At 39.7% G+C, this 27,275-nt stretch overlaps 1 protein-coding gene and 1 long non-coding RNA gene across 6 annotated transcripts in view; one reads left to right on the top strand and one right to left on the bottom strand.

Annotated features, from left to right (window-relative positions):
• LOC135055826 (uncharacterized) overlaps positions 1 to 27,275 on the bottom strand; it is a 158,248-nt gene that overhangs the window by 83,721 nt on the left and 47,252 nt on the right. For both annotated transcript variants that reach the window (XR_010243823.1, XR_010243822.1), the window contains exons 4-5: positions 26,115 to 26,276; positions 25,107 to 25,199 (exon numbers count right to left, since the gene is read on the bottom strand). This is a non-coding gene — a long non-coding RNA (uncharacterized LOC135055826). The remainder of the gene's footprint in view (positions 1 to 25,106; positions 25,200 to 26,114; positions 26,277 to 27,275) is intronic.
• DLGAP4 (DLG associated protein 4) overlaps positions 21,191 to 27,275 on the top strand; it is a 420,667-nt gene continuing 414,582 nt past the window's right edge. For all 4 annotated transcript variants that reach the window (XM_063960318.1, XM_063960320.1, XM_063960317.1 and 1 more), the window contains exon 1: positions 21,191 to 21,361. The gene's annotated coding sequence lies outside the window, so the exon portion shown is untranslated. The remainder of the gene's footprint in view (positions 21,362 to 27,275) is intronic.

Genomic DNA, 27,275 nt, shown 5'->3' on the forward strand with positions numbered 1-27,275 from the left:
GAAGCTGATTGAGAGAATACCAAGAGTGTGCAAAGCGGTCATCAAAGCAAAAGGGGGCTACTTTGAGGAATCTAAAATATAAAACATATTTTGATTTATTTAACACTTTTTTTATTACAACATAACTCCATATGTGTTCTTTCTTAGTTTTGATGTCTTCAGTATTAAACTACAATGTAGAAAATAATTAAAATAAATAAAAACCATTGAATGAGAAGGTGTGTTCAAACTTTTGACTGGTACTGTACATGGTAGGTTATGGTATCAGGTTAGACTGACTGAGGTAAACATTACACGCAGAGCAGTCAGTGGCAAACGCAGGATTTCTAGAGAGGGATTTCCAAATGTAGTCCACAATCTCTGTATCTGCAGAACATTGGAGTAAGTGCGGGAGACTGGGGGAGCGGTAAAATAACCTAGTAACGACCCTGGACATTAATGTACACATTCGTCTTTTTATACACTGGATACTGTATGGAATAGATTATTAATATTTAAAACTTTAGATGGTCTATAGTATGGGCTGTATCAAACAATTAAATTATATAAAGAAGTGGTCAGGAAAAGGTTAAAAAAAAACTATAAAAGGTTAAACAAACTATAAATAAGTACACAACTATATTAGAACCATTACTGCACTTTCTAAGCACACATTCTCCCATCTCATGGTAAGCCCCTGTCTCTTCTTCCTGGTAGCTACTCTCTAGTCCAGAGCACTGATTGAGGACTCAGATCCTCACATAGAGCAAACTTGGTAGAATAAGATGCTACCACTGGGCATGTGCAGCAGCTCTGCTCTGTTCCATAACCTGCATGATGTGGCAGCAGCTCTAGTAATCATATTATACTGTATACTATTGCTATTATTGTCATAATTTGTGAAACTTGCTGAGAGGAGGGGGGTTTCCAGGCAACCAGAAACCCCCCTTGCGTTTGCCTATGGCAGTGTACAGTGCAGGATCTCTTAGAAGAGTTTCATTTTATCACTACAGTAGCTAGCATACAATTTATCAATAGTACAGTTTGTAGCAATGATAACATATGAATATAAGCATTTCTACAAAGTGGCAGAGCATACCATGTGGCAGCAAGCATATTGTTTAACAAAAAAAGCATTTCATGGTATAATAAATGGCAGTACAGCCTGACAGATCACAGAACAGTGAATCACATGACAGGGCAGCATGTGATACTACTGAATATAGAATGGCACAGAATTTGGGTCCTTTAGGGCTGGAGCAGATTTCTGATGACAGCCCCCTCCTGAGTACTGTCAAGGTCAGAACTGTGACAGAGAAATCTTCCTGTAACAGCCATTAGGATAGATTGCTATGAGAAACACAAGCCACATGTTCCTGATTTAGGATTAGAAAGAGAGAGGACTTATTGACTGTGATCAGGATAATATCATGGAATTTAACCCACGGCTTTCAGACATATGCCTGAAACTAAGCAGCCTGCAGTTCTCTTATTATACACTTAAAAGAGGTGGCATATAATAGAGAGGAGGAAATAAACAAGCACTATCAAATGAACCAATCAAAACATTATCTTACCTCAGATACAACACGATGGCTATTAATGTGCTGCAATCTGGGAGACTTCTGTTCAGTCATATACAGATGTGAACAAATTTGCTGGTACCCTTCCATGAAAAAGAAGAACCCATCTTTTCCATTAATATAACTTGAAAGTAATAAAAGTAATTGGCTTGGCTCCCAGCATTGTTTATTCTCTGATTAACAGAAATCAGACTTTGCATTCAATTTTTGATTCAACAGAATGATTTTGTTATTAAACAAATTAAAAAGGCATGGACAAACATTATGGAACCATTAACCTAATATTTTGTTGCATAATCTTTGAAGGCAGTCACTGCAATCAAGTGATTTCTGTAGCTCTCAATGAGACTTCTGTACCTGTCAACAGGTACTTTGGCCCACTCTTCCTGAGCACACTGTCCAGCTAGAAACATAGAATTTGATGGCAGATAAGAACCTCTTGGCCCATCTAGTCTGACCACCTTTTTTTACCATATTTTTTATCTCAAACCTTATTTGATACTTATTTCTTTGTCAGGATATCCTTATGTCTATCCCATGCATGTTTAAATTGCTCTGATGTTTTAGCCTCTACCACCTCTGATGGGAGGCTATTGTACTTTTCCACTACCCTTTCTGTGAAGTGATTTTTCATCAAATTTCCCCTGAACCTACCTCCCTCTAGTCTCAGTGCATGTCCCCATGTTCTAAAACTCAGTGCATGTTCTCGTGTTCTAAAATTCTTCTAAAGAATGTTTCCCTCCTGAACTTTGTTAAAACCCTTGATATATTTGAAAGTTTCTATCATGTCCCCCCTTTCCCTTCTCTGCTCCAAACTATACATATTAATATTTTTTTGTCTTTCTGGGTATATTTTGTGATGTAGGCCATGCACCATAGTTGCCCTTCTTTGTATAGTCTCTAATGTATTAATATCCTTTTGAAGATATGGCCTCCACAGTTGAACACAGTATTCAAGATGAGGCCGTACCAATGACCTATACAGTTGCATTATTACTTCTTTCTTTCTGCTGCTGTTTCCTCTCCCAATGTAGCCAAGCATCTGACTAGTCTTCCTCATTGCTTTGTAACATTGCTTACCTGCCTTTAAGTCACCTGAAATAGTGACTCCTAGATACCTTTCCTCCTCAGTCGTTTCAAGTATAGTGCCATTAATACTATATTTAGCCTTTGAAATTTTTTTGAGACCCCAGTGCATGATTTTGCATTTATTGGCATTAAACTGTAATTGCCACACTCTTGACCATTCCTTTAGTCTACCTAGAGCCTCAATCATTTGTTTAACCCCCCCTGGTATGTGTACCCTGTTGCATACCTTTGTATCATCTGCACAAAGGCATACTTTCCCTTTAATGCCATTTGCAATGTCACCAATAAAGATATTAAAAATCACTGGTCCAAGTACAGATCATTGGGGTACTCCACTGGCAAACCAGCTGTCTCAGGTTTGATGGGTACCTTCTCCACACTGCGTGTTTCATCTCTTTCCATATATGTTCGATAGAATTCAGACCAGGGTACATAGAAGGCCACGTCAGAAAGGAAAAATGTTCTGTTCTTATCCATTCTTGGGTGCTTTTGTTTCAGTTTCAGATTACTCATGATCTCTGACTAAAGCAATGGGGCTAATTCAGGTTGGATCGCAGTGTGGTAGCGGTAGAGCACCTGATATACTTTATGCCAGGGAAAGCCCACATTATGCCAGATAGAGCCCCTCATACAAATTATGCCAGGTAGAGCAAACATTATGCCAGATAGAGCCTGCATTATGCAAGATACACATTATGCCAGGTAGAACCCCTGATACATATTATGCCAGGTAGGGCCCACAGAATGCCAGGTAGAGCCCACATTATGCCAGGTAGAGCCCCTGATACACATTATGCCAGGTAGATGCACACATTATGCCAGGAAGAATCTGCATTATGCCAGGTAGAGCCCCTGATATACATTATGCCAGCTAGAGACCCTGATACACATTATGCCAGGTAAAGCCCACATTTTGCCAGGTAGTACCCACATTATGCCAGGTAGAGCAACTGATATACATTATGCGAGGTAGAGCCCACATTATGCCAGGTAGAGAACCTGATATACATTATGTCAGGTAGAGTCCACATTATGCCAGGTAAAGCAACTGATAAACATTATGCCAAGTAGAGCCCACATTATGCCAGGTAGAGCCCACATTATAACCAGTAGAGTACCTGATATACTTTATGCCAAGTAGAGCTCACATTATCCCAGGTAGAGCACCTGATATACATTATGCCAGGTAGAGACCCTGATACACATTATGCCAGGTAGAGCACCTGATATACATTATGCCAGGTAGAGACCCTGATACACATTATGCCAGGTAGAGACCCTGATACACATTATGCCAGGTAGAACCCCTGATACACATTATGCCAGTTAGAGTCTGCATTATGCCAGGTAGAGCACCTGATGTACATTATGCCAGGTAGAGACCCTGAAACACATTATGCAAGGTAGAGCTGCTGATACACATTATGCCAGGTAGAGCCCACATTATGCCAGGTAGAGCTCCTGATACACATTATGCCAGGTAGAACCCACATTATGCCAGGTAGAGCTCCTGATATACATTATGCTAGGTAGAGCTCACATTATGCCAGGTAGAGCTGCTGATACACATTATGCCAGGTAGAGCCCATATTATGCCAGGCAGAGCCCACATTGTGCCAGATAGAACACCTGATATACATTATGTCAGGTAGAGCCCACATTATACCAGATAGAGCCTGCATTATGCAAGGTAAAGCCTCTGATACACATTATTCCAGGTAGAACCCCTGATACATATTATGCCTGGTAGGGCCCACATTTTGCCAGGTAGAGCCAACATTATGCCAGGTAGAATCTGCATTATGCCAGGTAGAGCACCTGATATACATTATGCCAGGTAGAGACCCTGATACACATTATGCCAGGTAGAGACCCTGATACACATTATGCCAGGTAGAACCCCTGATACACATTATGTCAGAGTCTGCATTATGCCAGGTAGAGCACCTGATATACATTATGCCAGGTAGAGACCCTGAAACATATTATGCCAGGTAGGACCCTGAAACACATTATGCCAGGTAGAGCTGCTGATACACATTATGCCAGGTAGAGCCTGTTGCCTTATAGGTAATTGTCTGCACTTAGTATAATATTAGGGCAATGGATATTGTCTGAATCAAAATATAATTCATTATAAATAGGCGATGTTACCATAGTGGACAGTATACTGGATATATATAGTAAGGAATAGATATGAAATAAGTTTGAATGTATGAGGTAATGTTTAGCTGATTTAAGAAATTAGGTTTGTGTATGTGTTTATATAGATATACTGTATATTAGTGTAGGGAACAGGTTTATTCTGCTCTAGTCATAAATAAGGCCAGAGAGGTTACAGTAAGATCAAGAGTCATTGTAGAGAAAAGGTATTAGGCCATAAATGATAATAGGTATGTGACAGAGCTCTGTTGGTCATTGGAATTCACAGGTGTGCTTACAGTAGATCAGAATCTACTGGTTTGTCTATTGTCCAGTGAAGGTTAAAAGCTAGGGAGTATAAATTAACTACTATGAAAAGAGATCACATCCATTGATAAAACATTGTGTAACCGACCCCAGGAAAACTTGTCAATACAACAGAACTTTGGATGAAAAGACATTCCAGATTTTACAATACTATACTTGCTTAAGGCAGTGTGGACACCACACTTTTATGACACCATGCCTCCGTGAACAGGACACGACAGCCCAGTTCAATGTTTGTTTTATTACACCTTGGAATCTGACAAACCTATAATTACCTATTCCATTGGAAACTATGAGAATATGATAGTTTGAATTGGTAAAATATGAGATAAAAGGACCAGACTTGTAGTTAGGAGTTAGTAAGGAGAGGAGGGAGAAGGAAGGAGGAGAAGGACAGAAGGAAGGAAGTCAGTCAGGAGGAGAAGTCATGGAGAACATGCAGAAGGAATGATTCTTGGGATGGCAATCTTTAACTTGCAAGTATACATTTTATGTTAGCAATTGAAACTGTTTGTGAAACTTATGTCATGTTGTTTTATGTTATGTAACGAAGGAAACATAGCATAGCTTAATATAATTATAATTAGTATATATATCACTACTGTGTATATCTTATTCTGTACGATTTGATCTGCCTGTAAATAAAGAATCATATAAAAAGAGCGGTAATATTCAAGCTTGAACTCTCTTTAAGGAATCTTAACTTCATAATTTCATAAGTCATATATATATAAGGACTGCATATATTTATCAGCCAATTAATTTGTAAGCCTGACATAATATATTTGCAGATATATATGATAACGCATATTAATTTAAATATATCCATATATTAATAACCATATATGTTATATTAAATATTAATATTCATAAATATGATTCCATAAATCAATATTGGCGACCACGAATTGGACTTGTTATTACTGAATCTGATTATCTGATCTATAATATTTATGAGGAGTAGCAGATGCTATAAGCTGGCTACCAAATCTGCAGAATCACGGTGGGGATGTATCTATGAAAATTTATTACCATTGTGTAATGTCAATTTTGTATTCTGTATAACCTAGGATAAATGTGTTAGTGCAATATACGTTATTTTAACTAACATAATATCTATTAGGAAGCAGCACCAAAGGCTATAAGCCTGCTGGCAAAATACAAGATCACAGTGGAATAGGTTACAAATGAGAATAAAGAATTTAAAGGCCTAGAATAGAAAATGTGCACAGTGGAAAAGAGTATTTCCAAATAAATGTATAAATGTACCAGGTATTAGAGTTTAACCTTAAGACACCGGTCAATCTTAAGGAGAGGATACCTTCAGTACTAAAAACAAAGAATATATAAATTTAGCATTGAAATGTTAAAAATGCAAAAGTTTTCTGTAGCATTTAGAAAAATGCGCAGAACTGCGGCTCTAGAAGCCAAACAGAAATGTAAAGAAGAATCAGGTTCACGTCTTCGTAAGGCGTGCCTGACCATTAATGCAAAAATGCATTCGTTATTTAAGTCCCTTAAACAGAAAAATAAACAGAAAAAGTTTGGGGCAGAAGCGAAAAGCCTGACAGTTTGTAATCAAATTGTCAAGATCTCTGATGAAGAGATAACATCCAGCAAGCAAGCTGAGATAGAAACACCAAACAGGAATAGTGTTGAGGTATGTGAAACTCTGTACACAGAGTCTACAGGAGTCAGAAATGACTTAATCAGTCAAGATCCTAAAATTAAGGAAAGTTACATGTTGCAGGACTGCATCAATGTGCAGCGCATGGAGTCTGCTATGGTCACACAGACCACCAGCAGAACAGCCTCTGTGGTAAAGGAAGAAAGTAGCAATGTGCCGGATGTGTCTATCATCAGACAGCACATTAATGTAAAGGAGGTAGCAGCAATAGGAGATGTCCCCTATACTGTGTCTAGTAAGGGGGAAGATCATTGTAACTCAGATTATGAGTATTCTGCTGAATACACTCTCAGAGTTCCCAATGTAAATGAAGAATTTGTTATGCCCTTAGGCAAAGGTGAATTGTCAGCAGATTTAAACACTGATAGCAGCAGTACAGTGCACACAGGGGTGGGGAAGTTCCCCATGGTGAAAACTCCCATGGCAACCAGAGTTGCAAACCTTGAAATGTATTCACCTGGAAACATGTTTAAAGGGAAAATCCATGAAATTAATTCAGGAATGCATGTTTACAAACAAAGTTCCCAAACTTATGTAACCCCCACAGAGCACTCAGAGACTTCTAGTGATGGTGCAAATGTTTGCATGCTCTCAGAGAGACCACATGCAGAGTGTCATTCTGCAAACCACACACCAATTAACAATGACAAAAAGGATCACCAGGATGAAAATGTTTTTATGCCCTGGTGCCATAACCATTTTATTACAGGTGTGGAAAGACAGAAAGCCCTGGGACCTGCAATACATATTTGGCAAAGTTTAACAAGTTTCTCTCCCCACAAAAGTAGGTTTTTTCAGAAGCTCCAAGATTCTTCCAAACTAAGGAGCCACACCAAGCAGCAAACGCTATGGTTAAAGACAGTCTGGGACCAGGCTGCATCACAAGGGAGTATGGTCACAAGTGAATACGGTAGTATCATTCCTTTACTTGTTAGATCCAATGAAGCCATTGTTTGCTTTGATGTTCAAACAGCCACAGTTTCCAAATTAAACCTGCATCATATCTGCAGCGACAATTGTGCTGTCATTGACACACAATGTGACAGGAAAGATTGGCACAGGCCAGAAACAATTGTTTGTTTGTTATTCAATCGTTAAAAGACACATTTGTAAATTCTGTACCTGATAACATGCAGCAGATAGGACAGAATGCATAGCAAGCTATGTTAAATCACTGTATAAATATCTGTGATAGTCATTGTATGTATTTTTGTTTGATTCATAGTAATCCTGGCAACCTGTATACAGAATGGTGCAAGACTCCAAAAAGACTCCAATTTACAAGGGAAAAGGTCTTCATTAACCCTTTCATCGCTGCTATCCAGCAAAATCTACATAGCATCCCTAAAGACTGATATATGGACAAATCCTCAAGGAGTTTTCCAGTTTCACAAGAAAGGGGAAGGTTTTCATTAACCCTTTCATCACAAGTAATCATTTACTTGTCTTTCAAACTACATGTACACTCCCACAACAGTGTACAGCACATCTCATCACTGTGATTATACAGAACTGTCTCATCCCTTCATATACCTTAATCACATATATGTAAACATTTGTCTGAGATATATTTTATATCATTGCATATATACCTTGTAAATATTTTATGTTTTTTTTATATATTACACAATAGATACTACCTATGCTTCCTTCGTAAAAGCTTCAAAAGTAATTAAATATCTAATACAGGATGGTATACCACGTTATAACAAATTGGGCCGAGATTATTAAGTGGGATGAATAATTCTCTTAATAAAGACTGTCACAAGTCTAAGATAATTATTTGTAGCATAACAGGGTCACTGTATATGCACATGGCTGCATATAAAATAATATTGGATGGAATTAGATATATTTAAAGCCATTCCTAAATGATATTTAATATCTGTTTGAAGCAAAATTATATTCATTTATTGTATTGATAGGATGTTACTATATACACATCAAAAGCATTTTAAATAATTATTAGTCAAAATATAGGTAGGATAGAAAACGCCTTTATATGGGTTAAACTGGTATAAGTTTATGTAAGATTGAGATGTATAAATAGGTACAAGGTAGAATAAGGAGATTTAAGACTGCATGGTAATTTATTCAGTGAGGAAATACAGAACAGAGTAGGTGTACTACTCACAGCCATTTGTGGTACTATTGCCCGAAGACAATTAAGACCTACTATTAACAAGCAAGGAAAGAAAGAAAGAAAGAAAAAAAAAAGACTGTTTCATATATGCCTGTTCTATTCAAAATCACAACCTGTTTGTGCAAAAGCAATATGGACACTGGTCACAACTGCGGCATTGGATAAACGCAAAGGAAACAGAACTGCTAAAGACTGTATAAAGACTATTACTATTACTGAGGGTCGTCACAAGTACTGAATGTTCAAGACACAGCACTCGACGTACACAGCCCTCTGCCTCAAACAGCGAAATGGCAAGCAAAGGAGCAGCTGCTACGAAGAATTCTACTTCTAGTAATGGTGCAAATGTTGCAAACGCAAGGCCATAATGCAAACGCAAGGCATCTCCAATTGCAAGCAAACCACGCAGATGACAGTCTTATCCCAGTAAATTGCTACATACAAGAACAGCAAAAATGTCCAAACGTACTGATCCAGATACAGAAAAAAGGTCTACAATTGGGCTATGGTATTCCAAATGTCTGTAGAAATTAGTTTTCCTCATGAATACTGAATAAAAACCTCAGTTTTGTCTGCTTTAGTTAAAAAGTAGAATAAGGTTAGGTAAGCTAAGAATTTTTAGAGATTTTTAAAATCATAATGGTTATTATTATTACACTTATGGTATATATTATGGTTACAACGAAAGTTATGTTTGAAGGAATATTTTGAAATGTATTTGGAAGCAATTACGCTAGTTTAATGTGTGGCCAATCAAAAGAATTCCTCATGGCCACAAGGGGGCGACTGTTGCCTTATAGGTAATTGTCTGCACTTAGTATAATATTAGGGCAATGGATATTGTCTGAATCAAAATATAATTCATTATAAATAGGCGATGTTACCATAGTGGACAGTATACTGGATATATATAGTAAGGAATAGATATGAAATAAGTTTGAATGTATGAGGTAATGTTTAGCTGATTTAAGAAATTAGGTTTGTGTATGTGTTTATATAGATATACTGTATATTAGTGTAGGGAACAGGTTTATTCTGCTCTAGTCATAAATAAGGCCAGAGAGGTTACAGTAAGATCAAGAGTCATTGTAGAGAAAAGGTATTAGGCCATAAATGATAATAGGTATGTGACAGAGCTCTGTTGGTCATTGGAATTCACAGGTGTGCTTACAGTAGATCAGAATCTACTGGTTTGTCTATTGTCCAGTGAAGGTTAAAAGCTAGGGAGTATAAATTAACTACTATGAAAAGAGATCACATCCATTGATAAAACATTGTGTAACCGACCCCAGGAAAACTTGTCAATACAACAGAACTTTGGATGAAAAGACATTCCAGATTTTACAATACTATACTTGCTTAAGGCAGTGTGGACACCACACTTTTATGACACCATGCCTCCGTGAACAGGACACGACAGCCCAGTTCAATGTTTGTTTTATTACACCTTGGAATCTGACAAACCTATAATTACCTATTCCATTGGAAACTATGAGAATATGATAGTTTGAATTGGTAAAATATGAGATAAAAGGACCAGACTTGTAGTTAGGAGTTAGTAAGGAGAGGAGGGAGAAGGAAGGAGGAGAAGGACAGAAGGAAGGAAGTCAGTCAGGAGGAGAAGTCATGGAGAACATGCAGAAGGAATGATTCTTGGGATGGCAATCTTTAACTTGCAAGTATACATTTTATGTTAGCAATTGAAACTGTTTGTGAAACTTATGTCATGTTGTTTTATGTTATGTAACGAAGGAAACATAGCATAGCTTAATATAATTATAATTAGTATATATATCACTACTGTGTATATCTTATTCTGTACGATTTGATCTGCCTGTAAATAAAGAATCATATAAAAAGAGCGGTAATATTCAAGCTTGAACTCTCTTTAAGGAATCTTAACTTCATAATTTCATAAGTCATATATATATAAGGACTGCATATATTTATCAGCCAATTAATTTGTAAGCCTGACATAATATATTTGCAGATATATATGATAACGCATATTAATTTAAATATATCCATATATTAATAACCATATATGTTATATTAAATATTAATATTCATAAATATGATTCCATAAATCAATAGAGCCCACATTATCCCAGGTAGAGCTCCTGATACACATTATGCCAGGTAGAGCACCTGATATACATTATGCTAGGTAAAGCTCACATTAGGCCAGGTAGAGCTGCTGATATACATTATGTCAGGTAGAGCCCACATTATGCCAGGTAGAGCACTTGATACACATTATGCCAGGTAGAACCCACATTTTGCCAGATAGAGCCCACATTATGCCAGGTAGAGCAACTGATATACATTATGTCAGGTAGAGTGCACATTATGCCAGGTAAAGCACCTGATATACATTATGCCAGGTAGAGCCCACATTACCAATGCAAAACAATGGGATAGGAACCAACTGGTGGCGCAAAAAGAAAAACAAAGTGCATCAAACCAATGGATACAGATTACCTAGACACAGCTGAGACTATGCAATGTCCTTATAGGTCAAAAGTCCAGAGTCCAAAGACTTCTCAAATTTGCTTCTCGTGAATTGTCCAAAACCAAATGGTAACATGTAAAAAAACACAAATGGTACACACTAGTTCAGAGAAAAATCCCAGATGTGAAATATGAAATATTTTTTCCCAGGTTCCTTGTACTGGGATGTCTATGAGAAGTGGTGTTCTAGCTGTACAGGTTCACCTCGGTGTGAAAGGTATTATGGGCTCCTCACATGTGTGCTTACTTCAATATGTTTCCAAACAAGCTTATAAAGGTTTCTTTGGATTCTTAACATATAAACTTTATATGCTCCAATAGTGCTCCAATAGTGATTAATATCATATAATCTTTAAAATTGGCAGCTCACATTCAGGCTTACTTTAAAAGATGCCGTTCTTCCATGTAGCGGTTTCTTTATGGGTAAGTCGTCCTGTCGTCCTCAAATGTCTCCTCACTTTGTATTGTGCTCGATAAAAAGCAGGGGCCGAAACCCCATGTGTAATGACTCCTTTCTTAATGTTTCGAACGTGCTCGGCCATCCGTTCTTTCAACTTTCTCCCAGTCCTTCCAATGTATTGTTTATTGCATGAACAGGTAATAAAATATTTGATTTTTTTATATAACACCCATCACAGTATTTTACCTCTATAATTTTGAGTTTGTAAAGGCTATACATTAATTAATGAACCAGGACCCGCCCAGGAAGGGGTGTTAGGTTATACACCATGCCAGGTATAAATAGAGGGCATGGCACACCCCACATGCACCTTGACAAAGACTTTCAGTAGAAACGCGTTGGTGGGAGCATGTGACAAGTTGGATCACCACAGCAACCAGTTATTCCAGCCAGAAAGCGGTGAGATTTCCCGGGGTAATATCTTTTTCTTACTGTCGGACTAGGCTGTATCAAGATCCTCATTTCTGGTTTTCGTTGTGGGGATCCTATCTCTGTTTTATCTTTGGAAACATTTTTTACCATTTTTTATAATAAATTCATTACGAATCCTCACACGTCCCCTCGTTTATATGCTTTTTATCGAGCACAATACAAAGTGAGGAGACATTTGAGGACGACAGGACGACTTACCCATAAAGAAACCGCTACATGGAAGAACGGCATCTTTTAAAGTAAGCCTGAATGTGAGCTGCCAATTTTAAAGATTATATGATATTAATCACTATTGGAGCACTATTGGAGCATATAAAGTTTACATGTTAAGAATCCAAAGAAACCTTTATAAGCTTGTTTGGAAACATATTGAAGTAAGCACACATGTGAGGAGCCCATAATACCTTTCACACCGAGGTGAACCTGTACGGCTAGAACACCACTTCCCATAGACATCCCAGTACAAGGAACCCGGGAAGAAATATTTCATATTTCACATCTGGGATTTTTCTCTGAACTAGTGTGTACCATTTGTGTTTTTTTACATGTTACCATTTGGTTTTGGACAATTCACGAGAAGCAAATTTGAGAAGTCTTTGGACTCTGGACTTTTGACCTATAAGGACATTGCATAGTCTCAGCTGTGTCTAGGTAATCTGTATCCATTGGTTTGATGCACTTTGTTTTTCTTTTTGCGCCACCAGTTGGTTCCTATCCCATTGTTTTGCATTGTTTATGTTCTTCAGGTGTGTGTGGTGACACATCAGGGTAAGGCACCACTAAAGGCCGCATTAGAGTGCGCAGGATTTTTACCTTGAACCCAATTCCATAGAGCCCACATTATGTCAGGTAGAGCCCACATTATAACCAGTAGAGTACCTGATATACTTTATGCCAGGTAGAGCCCACATTATGCCAGGTAGAGCACCTGATATACATTATGCCAGGTAGAGACCCTGATACACATTATGCCAGGTAGAGTCCCTGATACACATTATGCCAGGTAGAACCCCTTATTCACATTATGCCAGGTAGGGCCCACATTATGCCAGGTAGAGCTCCTGATACACATTATGCTAGACAGAGCACACATTATGCCAGGTAGAGTTTGCATTATGCCAGGTTGAGCCCCTAATATACAATATGCCAGGTAGAGACCCTGATATACATTATGCCAGGTAGAGACCCTGATACACATTATGCCAGGTAGAGCCCACATTATGCCAGGTAGAGCCCCTGATACACATTATGCCAGGTAGAGACCCTGATACACATTATGCTAGGTAGAACCCCTGATACACATTATGTCCGAGTCTGCATTATGCCAGGTAGAGCACCTGATATACATTATGCCAGGTAGAGACCCTGAAACAGATTATGCCAGGTAGGACCCTGAAACACATTATGCCAGGTAGAGCTGCTGATACACATTATGCCAGGTAGAACCCACATTATCCCAGGTAGAGCTCCTGATACACATTATGCCAGGTAGAGCACCTGATATACATTATGCTAGGTAAAGCTCACATTAGGCCAGGTAGAGCTGCTGATATACATTATGTCAGGTAGGGCCCACATTATGCCAGGTAGAGCACATGATACACATTATGCCAGGTAGAACCCACATTTTGCCAGATAGAGCCCACATTATGCCAGGTAGAGCAACTGATATACATTATGCGAGGTAGAGCCCACATTATGCCAGGTAGAGCACCTGATATACATTATGTCAGGTAGAGTGCACATTATGCCAGGTAAAGCACCTGATATACATTATGCCAGGTAGAGCCCACATTATGTCAGGTAGAGCCCACATTATAACCAGTAGAGTACCTGATATACTTTATGCCAGGTAGAGCCCACATTATGCCAGGTAGAGCACCTGATATACATTGTGGTGGTCATTCCGAGTTGTTCGCTCTGTAATTTTCTTCGCATCGCAGCGATTTTCCGCTAACTGCGCATGCGCAATGTTCGCACTGCGACTGCGCCAAGTAAATTTGCTATGCAGTTAGGTATTTTACTCACGGCATTACAAGGTTTTTTCTTCGTTCTGGTGATCGTAGTGTGATCGACAGGAAGTGGGTGTTTCTGGGCGGAAACAGGCCGTTTTATGGGAGTGTGTGAAAAAACGCGACCGTTTCTGGGAAAAACGCGGGAGTGGCTGGAGAAACGGAGGAGTGTCTGGGCGAACGCTGGGTGTGTTTATGACGTCAAACCAGGAACGACAAGCACTGAACTGATCGCAGATGCCGAGTAAGTTTGAAGCTACTCAGAAACTGCTAAGAAGTGTCTATTCGCAATTTTGCTAATCTTTCGTTCGCAATTTTGATAAGCTAAGATTCACTCCCAGTAGGCGGCGGCTTAGCGTGTGCAAAGCTGCTAAAAGCAGCTTGCGAGCGAACAACTCGGAATGACCACCTATGCCAGGTAGAGACCCTGATACACATTATGCCAGGTAGAGTCCCTGATACACATTATGCCAGGTAGAACCCCTTATTCACATTATGCCAAATGGGCAACACTGAAGGATGAGAGCATAAGTTTGAAAAGGAGGAAGTCTGCCTTAGAGCGTGATTTCCTCCAGTGTCGCTCAGCAGTACGTGAGCATTTTTGCAGATATCTGGTGCATTTGGTGTGCCAGGGTTGAGGTGTTAATTTGCGAGGGTGAATAGTGGTTGGTGGACCAACAGAGTCAAGAGCAGACGTAAGGGATGCATTGTATATCAGAGTGGCTTGTTCAGGGCATGAGAGAGAGAGAGAATAGAAGAGAGAAGTGAGTCAAACAGGGAGGAAAGGAATGTGGTGTCAATAGCCTCAATGTTACGCTTAGTGATGGTAGCCTTAGGAGGTAGAGATGGGGAAGCAGAGAGAGATAAGTTAAATGAGAGCAGGTGGTGGTCAGAGAGGGGAAATGGGGGAGTTGGAGAAATCAGAAATATCACAACGGTGAGTGAAGACCAGATCCAGTGAGCTCACATTCACATGGGAGGGTAAGGAGGTCCACTGGGAGAGATCAAGTGCAGAGGTGAGGTTAAGGAGTTTAGAAGCAGGGGATTGTGTGGGGATATCGATAGGGATGTTGAAATCACCTAGGTTAATGGAGGGAATGTCAGAAGATAGAAAGTGAGGAAGCAAGGAAGAAAAGTTGTCGATGAATTTGGAGGCAATGCCAGGGGGGCGGTAAATGACAGCTACTCTAAGATGGACTGGTTGGAAGAGGCGTATAGCATGGACCGCAAATGTAGAGAATGTAAGGGACGGTTCTGGTGGTATGAGTTGTTAGGAGTAACTAGAAGGTAAAAGGACCCCAACACCACCCCCATGGCGACCCGCAGGTTGCGGTGTGTGTGAGAATGTGAGGCTCCCAGCAGAGAGAGCAGCAGGAGAATTAGTGTCAGAGGGCGTAATCCAGGGTTTCAGTAATGGCTAGTAGGTGCAGGAAGTGGGAAATGAAAAGGTCGTGAGTGGGGACCAGTTTGTTACAAACAGATCTGGCATTCCAGAGGGCACAGGATAGGGGGTATGAGTCTGTGGGAGAGATGTGAATGAGATTATCAGGGTTGCTGTAGTGATGAGGTGAGATTAACTTTGAGGGCAAGGATGAAGAGAGAGTAGTGATGGTGCGGGTGCCTGAGCTAGGAGGGGAAACTGCAGGAGATGGGCAGAGGGGGAGTTCAGTGTGATGTGGATGGGGGTGTGGGGAGATGACAGGGAAGGGAGGGAGGGGGTAGAGCTGAGTTGTGGGGTAGCAGGACCATGGAGCAGAGGTGAATGAAAGTGGGGAAACAGGAAAGGAGGGGGAAGGAAACAGAGGGATGGCAGGGAGACAGAGGAGGGGAGAGAGGAAGAGGTGTAGGAGACTAGGGGGGAAGGATAGAGGTGTGAACAGGGGGCAAGACACATGATTAGGTAGACACTGAGTGATGTGGGGAGTAGAGGAAAACCTTGACATAGTGTTATGTAGGTAAATAGGTGGAGGTTAGCTGGAAGTAGGAGAGGAGGCTGTAAGGGAATCAGCAGAAGAATTGCAGAAATGCAGGTGAGAAAAGCAGTGTGGGCTCAATGGGTGCAGATTTAGTTTGAAGTGAATCAAAAGCGTAGATAAAGTGGGTACAGAAATGTATTTGGTTTGATAGAAATGAGAGGATTGTGAGAGGGTTAAAAAGCAAAGGTAATTCTGAATGGATTTTTCAGTCTTTGTTGGTAAAATTGCATTGGTGCAGCTCTGCATAAATAAGAGATTACAAAAATACAGATAAAAGCATTTGTTGGTAAAATGGATGGTTGTTGAAATGTCCAAGTCAGGTAGTTCCGTGCAATTTGATTAGATGTGACAATCAGGAGGTGAGTGATATAAAGAGTAAGTAACTCACATTTGATACTAGTTTTTCAGTTTTATGTGTTTTGTTAGAATGGTGTGCTTCTGTTTTCCTTCTTTTTCACTTCAAATGAACGCTGATAGAACACTGCTGTTATGTGTCAATTTTATCGCACTTTGATACAAATGTACTTCGATATTAAATGCACAGCCAACCGGCTTTGCACAGCCTACACAATAGAACTTAAGCAGAGGAATACTGCATGTGAAACTAAGAATTGGAATCTGCAACCACTCCCCACCCCTAGAATGTCAGGCAGTAAATTACCTTACAAGAACAACCAGCCATCCCACATAGATAACAGTCTGGTCTATACAATTCAAAACTAGGTAAAGTACATCAGAATGAGATACTATGCAATATTGTTTCAATTTGCATTACCTAGCAATCTCAGTCTGGCCTATAGAAGTATAATGCAGCAGAATATGTTGGGTCTTCTTCTATAGAGACTACTGTTGCTCAGGTGGTGCGATCAGACAGGATGATGCAATAGGACACTGACATACCTTGACCTTGGCATTCAGCTTGCATCTGTTTGGAAGTTTTCCTTGGCTCTTTTTTTAACCATTCTAACTAGCCTTATGTTTTATCTGGGGTCGATTTTCCTATTGCAGCCATATCCAGGGAGATTGGCTACAGTCCCATGAACTTTAAACTTCTTAATAATATTTGCAACTGTAGTCACAGGAATATCAAGCTACTTGGAGATGGTCTCACAGCCTTTACTGTTGACATAGCATCAGTCTTCCTATGTGTTATAATGGAATGCAGTCAGTATAGCTGAATTGTGCTTGAACAAACTTTAAGGTGGCACTGGCATAAAAATCCATGTTTTTAGTATTTTTTAATGTCTGTAAACAGTTATAGGAATGAAACACATTGAGGTATATTTACTAATGTTCGATTTTGCATTCGATTTTAAATCGACTGAAATGTAATCACTTCAATATTTTTTCATTGTGCAAATCGTTCAGTTGCTAACATTCAATTTTGAAATTGATTTTAAAATCGAATTCAACGAGTGTCTATTTTAGCTAGTGGTTTCTTGTTCGGTTATGGATGTCCATTTCAAAATCAAACATAAAATCACCTATAAAATGAAAATATAAAACTGAATGAAGTAGAACAAACATGCCCTTTTGTATTTCTAATGGACAAAACATATCACATGCAAGAAGATGCTGCGGTTCCTCTAATTCTGAATTGCGCACATCTCCGATGGTGGAGCGCCTGTGCTGTACTAAGCAGTGATAAGAGTGGAGAAGTGAGCCAATGGTAAAGTTGCCCATGGCAACCAATCAGCTGCCCTGTGTACTTTTATAGTATGCAAATTATAAATGTTCCATCAATGCTGATTGGTTGCCATTAGGGTTACCACCTCATCCCTTTAATTCTGGACACATATTAATTACACAGGTTCTGTGGCTGATTAAAACCAGGTGAAATGGAGTCTTGAAGTCAGCCAGCCACAGAACCTGTGTATTTAATATGTGTCCAGAATTAAAGGGATGAGGTGGTAACCCTAGTTGCCACGGGCAACTTCTCCACTGGCTCACTTCTCCACTGTTTTCACTTTAACACCCCCATAGACCTTTTTATACTTTATATAATCAAAACTCTGGTGTATACATCATATTTACCTACTCTCCCACAAGTGCCGGGAGACTCACGATTTTGTGTCAATTTATGTTTGATTTTCAAATCGAATGTAAGTAAATCAGGGGATCCTATATTCTTCTATGTAAAAGTACTGATGTTCTGCCGATAATTGATTTTAATGGGATTTGGTTTTATATTCAATTTTACATTTGATTTTGCCTTTAGTATATCTCTACATTGCAAAATCACAAAAAAACAACAACCAGAACTGAACATTAGTAAATATACTCCATTGTCTTCATACCCGAAGGCATTTTCCCTTGCAATTCATTCAAGCACAAGTGAATGCACTGAGGTTCATGGAATGTTCTTCATTCTACTGATAATGCTGATATTATCTTAGACCGCAAAGCTATACCTCTAAATACACTGTTACCGTAGAGCCGCTATGGCTGCTAGAATAAATGCATGTGCTACGTACTTTGTATGCTATTTGCGTACAGAGTCCTGCACGTGGTACGCACTTGGCGTACACACGCCGCGCTGAGTGTACGGAGTACACACAGCGAGCGCACACACAATTGATAACCTTTAAACCTTGTTAATGATACAATGTAATGATATGCTTACACTTTAAACCCTTAACAGCAAAGTACTGAAACAATGTTATATCCTAAACCTTAAGTAGCGCTGACGGTATAAAGTATCCGCAGTGCGTACACCTTATCAATGCTTATACACCTTATACAGATAAATCTACTTTAAAGCCCATGCAGGAAAGTGAAAACACAACACCGATTTGTATTTGAAACCACCGGGTTCTAAGGCCACAGTGGATTGATTCTAAAAGATAAAAACAATACAATTTATACACTACAGGCTAACAAGTAAATCTAAACAGAATAATGGCTACAGAGAATGTACATACGTGAGAATGTTTCGCAAGCGCAACCCGTCTCGGTCCTCCGCTGGTCATACAGATAGCGTTTAGAGTCTTCTGACCGGCCAGGCAACAATGGTCTTTTTATACACAACATGCATACACAATACAATGGTCACTGTAATCTCATTGTCCATTGGACACAGGAATGTGTCTTTACATTACAGAAGAGGTCATAGGTGGATTTGAATAGGTGGGCGATGTCTTTCCCCAACTGCTCTTGTGGGTGGTATCCTCTGGATTCCCGCCGCATACGTAAAATACAGTAAATACAGTTAAAGTTCATATTCTACTTTTGTACATAACTATACGCAGGAATAAGTGATCTTTACCCTCAAAATACCCTACAGCTGGATACTAGACATCACCTTCCAACCTTTATCTGACCCTTCCTATCATGCAAAGGCGAATCCCTCCGTCCAGGGACTGTTTAAACTATTAATACTCGCTGACATGGTAAAAGGGAACTATGGGTACAAAATGCACTATTTGGGTTAAATATGTAATGTTCTAATAACCCGCTACGCGCTCACAAACTCCACCGTAAATACCCATATCATGCGCATGATCGCAGGAGCGATACTACGCAAATTGCGGATATGTGCACGCACGGCGGACTGAATGCACGAGCAGCGGGCATGTGCATGGGGTTAGTACAAGGCATATGCATTATGATATTTTTCGACTTTGACACTCCCCAACTGAAAATGCAGTGTCACTGGCATTTAACAGGTAATTAGCTTTCGATGGTACGCAGGACACTTCTGAGCATCCATGGGACTTTTACAGGTGTGTTTTAAATGCAGCTCACACTGGAAATCAAAGAGATGTAATTGTACTCTGTGAAGAAATATACACAGACCACTGTAACTTGTAGAAACTTTTTGTTTGCCTTTTCTTGTGGAGTCTGGTGGGTACTGCGTACTGATCTGCATTCAGCCACGTACTGTATATTAGGGGGTTTCACAGAAACAGAGTTTGTGTATTTTATAACGTTTTATAGCCTGAAAAGACACATAACTGCTGAATTACATCCCATGCAGCGTATCCAAGTAATTACCAAGCTGATACTCTCTGTAATTCTAGGTCCTAACACGTGATGATCAAGCAAGTCACCAACTACAAACCCCATCTACATGTCTGGCTGGATCCAAGTTTATTCTAATGTTAACTGAGGGATCAAAACTATTGAGCGTTGATCCAAAAAGACCACATCATTTTCCACATACTTGGAACAGACCAGGCCACTGTTTAATGAGAGGTATAAACTGTAATACATGCTTAGACATTTGCTGAAAAGATTATTTGGTGCATTAAAGCACCTTAACCAGGATACATTAGACACCACTCAGTAGTACCAGTTTATTTGTCTTTATTCCTTTCAGATTTAGATAAGCATACATAGCTTTATCTAATATACAATTAGGTGTATGCTGATCTAGAATGTATAAGATGGCCAGTATGCAGGAAAATGTGTTCATTGCAATCATGAAATCATATATTAACATAAAATGAGACAGCTTCTGTGTTCCCTATATTGGATTAGTATTGCATGGTTTACATATACAGTATGAGAAGACAGTGCATGATGGTTATGTGTACACACAGACAGTTCCAGATCCTGTGTCCTAGATCCCTCATCCCCGCAGGATTCCAGCCCTGCTCTTCTCCTCCTCCCTCCTCTCTCTCTCTCTCACTCTCTCTCTCTCTCTCCTCTGTGGGGAGGCAGCAGAGCAGCAGCAGCAGCAGCAGCACAGAGATCCTGCATCAGCACCAGCCACACTCACAGCATCTCTGCTTCTCCATCATCCACCAGAGCGGGATATAGGGGGTGGGGGGAAAAAAAGGGGGACACCCAAACAGATGATTGCAGGGGGGCTGGAGGAGGTGAAGGAAGTGAGAGAGAGAGAGAGAGACCTTTGTAAAGCTGTATAAGGAGGAGAGGGGGAGGAGAGGTGGAGAGAAGGAGGTGGTAGTGTTGGTGGCGACTGAGGGGGGATGCAGCCGCTTTTCACCTGAAGACATAGAAGAAGGAAGACTGGAGAGAGTGAGAGGCGCTGTACTGCATCTTGCACATTGGAGTACAGGTAAGACATGCTATTTATGAGCTGGATCCTAAGCTTTGCAGGAGTGACATTTTGGATGATGGGGGGGGGGCTGCATCTTAGCTCCCATATTGGCAGAGGATGCAGCAAATATGCTGATCATATTGATAAGGGTAGGGTGTTGATAATCCACAGGGTGGGGGTAGTGTTAACCTTTAAAATGCCGGAGCAATGGTTTCATTAAGGATGTTGTGTTAGGTCCTGAGAATGCTATAGCTACTAATGTATACAGAGTGCAGGTCCTGGAGTACATTGCAGGATTGCAGGGCCCATTTCAGTACAGTTACATATTTGTGGGGTGGTATATTTAACCCAATGTACAGATAAACACAAGTCTGTTCAGTGATGTCCACTGTCCTTCAGTTGATTTTTGCTATTCCAGCATAACCCCCATGGGTCTATGCTTCTTGTGCAGTTATTGAGTTCCTTGTGTATGTCACTTGTACAGAGCTTCTCACTTCCGAGCCCTGCTCTGAGATGCAGACTGGGTTGTGCTAATTGAAGATATAGTGTAAGGTAGCATTGCCTTGGTCTGTCTGGGCCCATTTGTAAGAAGTCTACCCACAGTGTGTGTGCGTGTGTGTCCTACTCTTTAACTGTATCTCTCTGTTTACCTCTAAACAAAATGCCTAACATTTTTTTTAACCTGTGTTTGTCACATCCTGTGATGTCACTGCTGATGCTATGCAGGGCTTCCTGCATGTTTACATCATTGCTACCTAACCACACCCCTTGACAGATATACATTTATTTATTAACAGTTTCTTGTATTGAGTAGCATATTCCATTGCACTTTACAATTGGAACAAGAGTAATAGATGCATTAGGACTGAATACACACTCAGAGTAGAGAAAGTCTGATTCACAGGCCTATGAAGGTATCATAAAATGTACACTTTTCTTTGGAATACATTATGTCTGAGCACTGCTTGTGTGTCAGAAATGGGGATGGGGGTGGGCTGCGTGAGGGACTACAGGTTGAAGGGGTTAAAACTCAGCTCCTTCACAAAGCTTACTGCAGCCTCATTTCCTCTTTGCCCCACACACTCTTTGACTCTTTCCTCTGTGTGTTGTTTCACTGCTCCTACTGTTTCTTCTACTGTCCCTGCTGTCTTACATTGTGTACCTCAATATCCCTCTGCTCTTGTTTTCCTTCTTCCTATCTGATCTCTCGTTCCATCCTCTTCACTGCTCTCATCTGCTTCTCCCTCATGCTGTCTTCCATTTCTTTCTATCTAATCCCTTGAAGTGTTTATCTCACAGCCCTAATATGTATTCCAGTCTATCCCTCTTATTCACTGACAACTCTGGTTTTCTTTACCTTTGTTATTATTCTGTTCATTCTGCTCGACATTTCTTATGCTAGCTTTATTTAATCTTGTTCTGGGCCTCTCCACGGTAGTTTAATTCCTTAGCCTGATCCAGTGTTTCTGAGCTACTAGGTCAGTGTCTCCAGCCACGTTAGGTGCTGTTTTATGTCACTGATTTACAGTGCGCGACACCATTCAGTTGCATGAGGCAGTTTGAGGTATCAATAAATAATTTGTGCTGGGAATTATTAATACAGAGCAAATATTTTGTTGGATTAAACAGAGTAAATGAAGATTGGCAAAATCCCCCAAATGCCTCCATTGTCATCCTGTCTCACTTTAAATACACATGGGCTTTTATGGGTGTTTTTTCATTCTGTTTTGTGCTGTTACACCTTCTCTGCCCCATTTTCTCTGGAGGAGATGTACTAAAGCCTTTGAGAGTGATAAAGTGGAGAGAGATAAAGTACCATCCAGTCGGCTCCTAACTGCCATGTTACAGGTTGTGACAGTTACAAGCTGATTGACTTTACCACTATCCAAGGCTTAGTACATCTGCCCCAGAGTCTGCCTTCACATGGAAGCCCAAACCCCCAAGATGGTGCACAAATTCCTTTCTTAGCCATTTGCTTTTTAATATTATGTCTTGTGTTATGATCTTGGTCCAGCTAAGGTGATGTTTTACTGTTTCTGAGTCGAAAGTTGCTTTCGCCCACTTACTAACTGCGAAGATTTTCTGTATTCGCTGTGACCCTGCAGCAACCATAACTCTTCTGAGCTCTCTCAAACTCTTCATCAAGTTATCAGGTCTATTATATCTTGTTATTCTTGCACATTCCAAGTTCATTCTGCTTCAGCATTTAGTCTGGTCTTCATTTCAATTCTTATTGTCCCATCTCTACAAGCATAGATCTTGTCATGCCCTAATGTTGCTTTTTCCTACCCTAAATATTCTATATTTCTCCTCTTTACTCTCTCATGCCCAGTTGTCTTTCCCCTCAACTCTACATTTTCAGTCCCCCCCCCCCCCCCCCCTCTCTCAGTCTCTTCCTCTGGTCTCTGCTCCCCTGCGTAATCTGCACTGTACTGTTTAGTGTTCCCTCAGGTTAATCCTGCTCACCATCATCTGTTACCCTCCCTTCCCTCACATCCAGAACCCCAGCATCTGTCTCCTTTTCCTCTTGCAGTCACAAATCTTTCACTCTTCATATACACTATTCAGATTCAGATTCAGATTCTACCCTTACAGCCACAATCACCATGACTGGACGCCATGACATTCATTTAGACAACATAGTTTTTGGTTGGAGTAAAAAAAAATATATAATGTGCATATTTGCCAAGTAGCATGGATAGTATCATTAAAAGCTAACAGTGATATGTTTAGCCATCATTAAATATCTGATAGTGCTACTGCATTACTATTACTATATGATATGATATAAAATAATCTTTATTCATGTATATTCAAATAAACAGATTTTTCTATTTGGTGTAACTGTGTAACCGGTTCAAAAAGTGGGTCTGATTTTATGTGTCCTGTAACGATCTCTCTGTAACTTGTGTAGGCTTCCTCTGTCAGGACGGGTGGTCATCTGACGTTTTCCTGTACCACATAGGTTTCTGTGCACCTTCTGCTCACAACCTCTCTCTCTTACCCAATCTTATTTTTCAGTATTAGTTCTGCTGTTGGTACTATAAATATATTTTTCCTCTTCTCTGTTTCAGTCTCCTACATTTTTGTTTTGTTTTGGCCAGAACACAGTATCCTGAAAGTCCAAAATGTATTACTTGCTTTGTAGCTGTCTTTGATTTTGTAGTAATTACTCCATGGTATTTGATATAGTCGCTAATAATAAACGTGTAATGGGTTCATTGTCTTTATCCTGTTCCGCTTTGTCCCCATATGTCAATTTATGTATGCAGCCTAAATGATCTTTACAAATATTTCTTAGAATCTTAATACAGAGGCTCTCTGTCTCAAAAGTTTTCTGTAGGTTCTTTAATTACAGTTTAAGCACCAATTACATTTAGCACATTATTCATGCTGTACAGACTCACATTTTAACCCCTTCCATGTTACAGTGCATAGTGGATTCTTATGATAAGGGTTAATTTGTGTCTGTGCGTTAGAGGAATGCAATTTATCCTCTTGGTCTGGGGGCAGACAGAATCATGCAATTACATGTTAGCATGGCAAGGACATTACAAGGTCATGTGGATTCTCAGATTCTTCAATCTAGAAAACCATTCTCATGCAAAATGCCTTGGGAGAGACTACGTATTTAACCTTTATAAAGAGAAGTAAGCATGTACCACTGTACAATACACAAGGGGTTAATTGCTATGACTCAGGAGACTGTAGGAGGGATAAGCTGTAAGGTGTATGATACATAACTAAATGGAGAAATACTTACTTTTACAAATAAAGGCTATGGGAATCTCTTTCAGGACAGAGCTGACAGGGTTGGGCTGAGAATGTAGTGTAGAACGTGCACTCTCACTTGGTCCTGAAAATAACAAAATGAAAAACGCATATTTAAAAGTTAATCAGTCCTGTTTGTTTGTTTGTTTGTTTGTTTGTTTGGTTAGTTCCTTCACCTGCATAGTGCGTTGTTGTGCTCTGCACTGTATCTCCAGAGTATACTGTAGTCTATGTTTGTATGAAGCATGCTAGGAGCAGTGTCACTGAGTTTAGCTGCAGTGCATTCTGGGTATTTCTCTGTATGTCCATGTACTGTGTAAGCTGATGGTTACTATACTGTATGCCCCTTATCTTTTCTCAGGGATATCCTGTGAGATGCCCCTTAACTCTTCTTCTTTTTAGTTTTAAACTTGCAATAACCCATGTGAATGCTTATTAATTTATATGAAAACACCTTTCACACCTATTAATCCAACTGTTTACTGAAACAGAAAAATGAGTGAGAAGAATGGGGACAGATATGGTGCTCCTGGTAAATGTGTCTGGAGGGCTTGTGTGATGTATTGCACATTGTAGATGCTCTTAGTTTCTACAAGGAGAACAACAGTGTATGTGATCTGCATCCTTACTGATCGGGATGTGCAATGCATGCACAGTGAAACATTGATGAGGAACTGTGTGTTGAACGGTATTTAAGTGCCAGTAAGTGGAACATCTGTATTAGGGAAGTCCCTAAAAAATACACATGTATTATGATAATATATAATTTGCTTCCATTCTAATATGATCCATATCAATCATGCAGGGGTCTGCTTTCTTCTTACTTATTTTCCCACTGCAATAGCCCACTGCTGTATTCATTAATCAGTATTGAATTATTTTCTATACCAACAGCACCCCAGTACATGTGTTTTATGTGCTTTTCTTGTATTTAGGTCAATAAGTTCTGTGTTCACTAAAAGAAAAACAATGGTTTTAAAAAAACATTCATATACTGTACCTGAGACATAGAAGAGAGTACTCTTGAAGGTCCCCTTTCATGTGTGAAGTTAGTATTGAACATACAAACTTGATACATGAAAGTGGCCTTTTAAGAATATGCGTGGGTTTCATTCAGGTGCTTCGGTTTTCTCCTGCAGTCCAAAAATATACCGGTAGGCTTCTGACAAAGTAATAATATCATGTAAAATTATGTTTAAATGGTTTATTTTTACTTATAAATGTTTGTACTAATTGCAAAAATTAACGTATTCTCTATGACTTGGAATTTGTAGAAGTGCACTCTCACAGTTCTACCAGACCTCTAGAAAATCGCTAGGGTTCACTCTGATTCAGAGATGCACACTAAAGCATTCGCAGCTGTGATCCCATACGCAGCGGATATTCAAGACTATGCTAATGCTGCGCCGCCTGGTAATGTAGTGAGATGTCCAGTGGCGCACACGGGGAGGAGGGTAGGGGGGTTCAGAGTACCTGGGAACTCCCCCTGATGAGCCAAACTTTTTATTTTTGAGACAGAAACAGAAATGTCTCTGTCTCAGTAAAGACCGCAATCGCGACCGCGGAACTGCTTCTGCAGCAGAGAGGTATATGCAGTACAGTAGCTCTCTGCATAGAGATTGTCCAGGGGGAGCTGCTGGCTGCGCATGCTCAGCCACAGCAGCTCCCTCCGTCCTCACAGTGACTGCCGCCAGTCTGCTCCTGCCTCCCAACCCCTGGTGGTATGTATAACATATACAGTATCTATACTGTATATGACGTTTGTGTGTTTGTATATATTTGTAGGTATGTAATTATATAAGTTTGTGTGCTTGCATATGTATGCATGTTTGGGAATGTACAGTATGTATGTATGAATCTGTGTGCTATATATATATATATATATATATATAAAGAAAAAAACAGAATTCTCATGGGAGCTAAACCACCTCAGAAAATCAAACCATTTATGTAAAAAATTATTTATTCATAAAATTGACAATAGTTCTTAAATACTATTGTAGATGTTCGTAACATCAATAAAAATTCCTTTTAGATCATATACATCATATGAACAAGAACATGTTGTTTGACAATAAATTGAAGAATTATATTCTGATGATATCAACTGTTGCATAAGATGTTTAATCTTCAATTAAATTTTCCAGATGTATGATCTAAT

This window comes from Pseudophryne corroboree, chromosome 3 (assembly GCF_028390025.1).
Source record: "Pseudophryne corroboree isolate aPseCor3 chromosome 3, aPseCor3.hap2, whole genome shotgun sequence".
NCBI classification, from domain to species: domain Eukaryota; kingdom Metazoa; phylum Chordata; class Amphibia; order Anura; family Myobatrachidae; genus Pseudophryne; species Pseudophryne corroboree.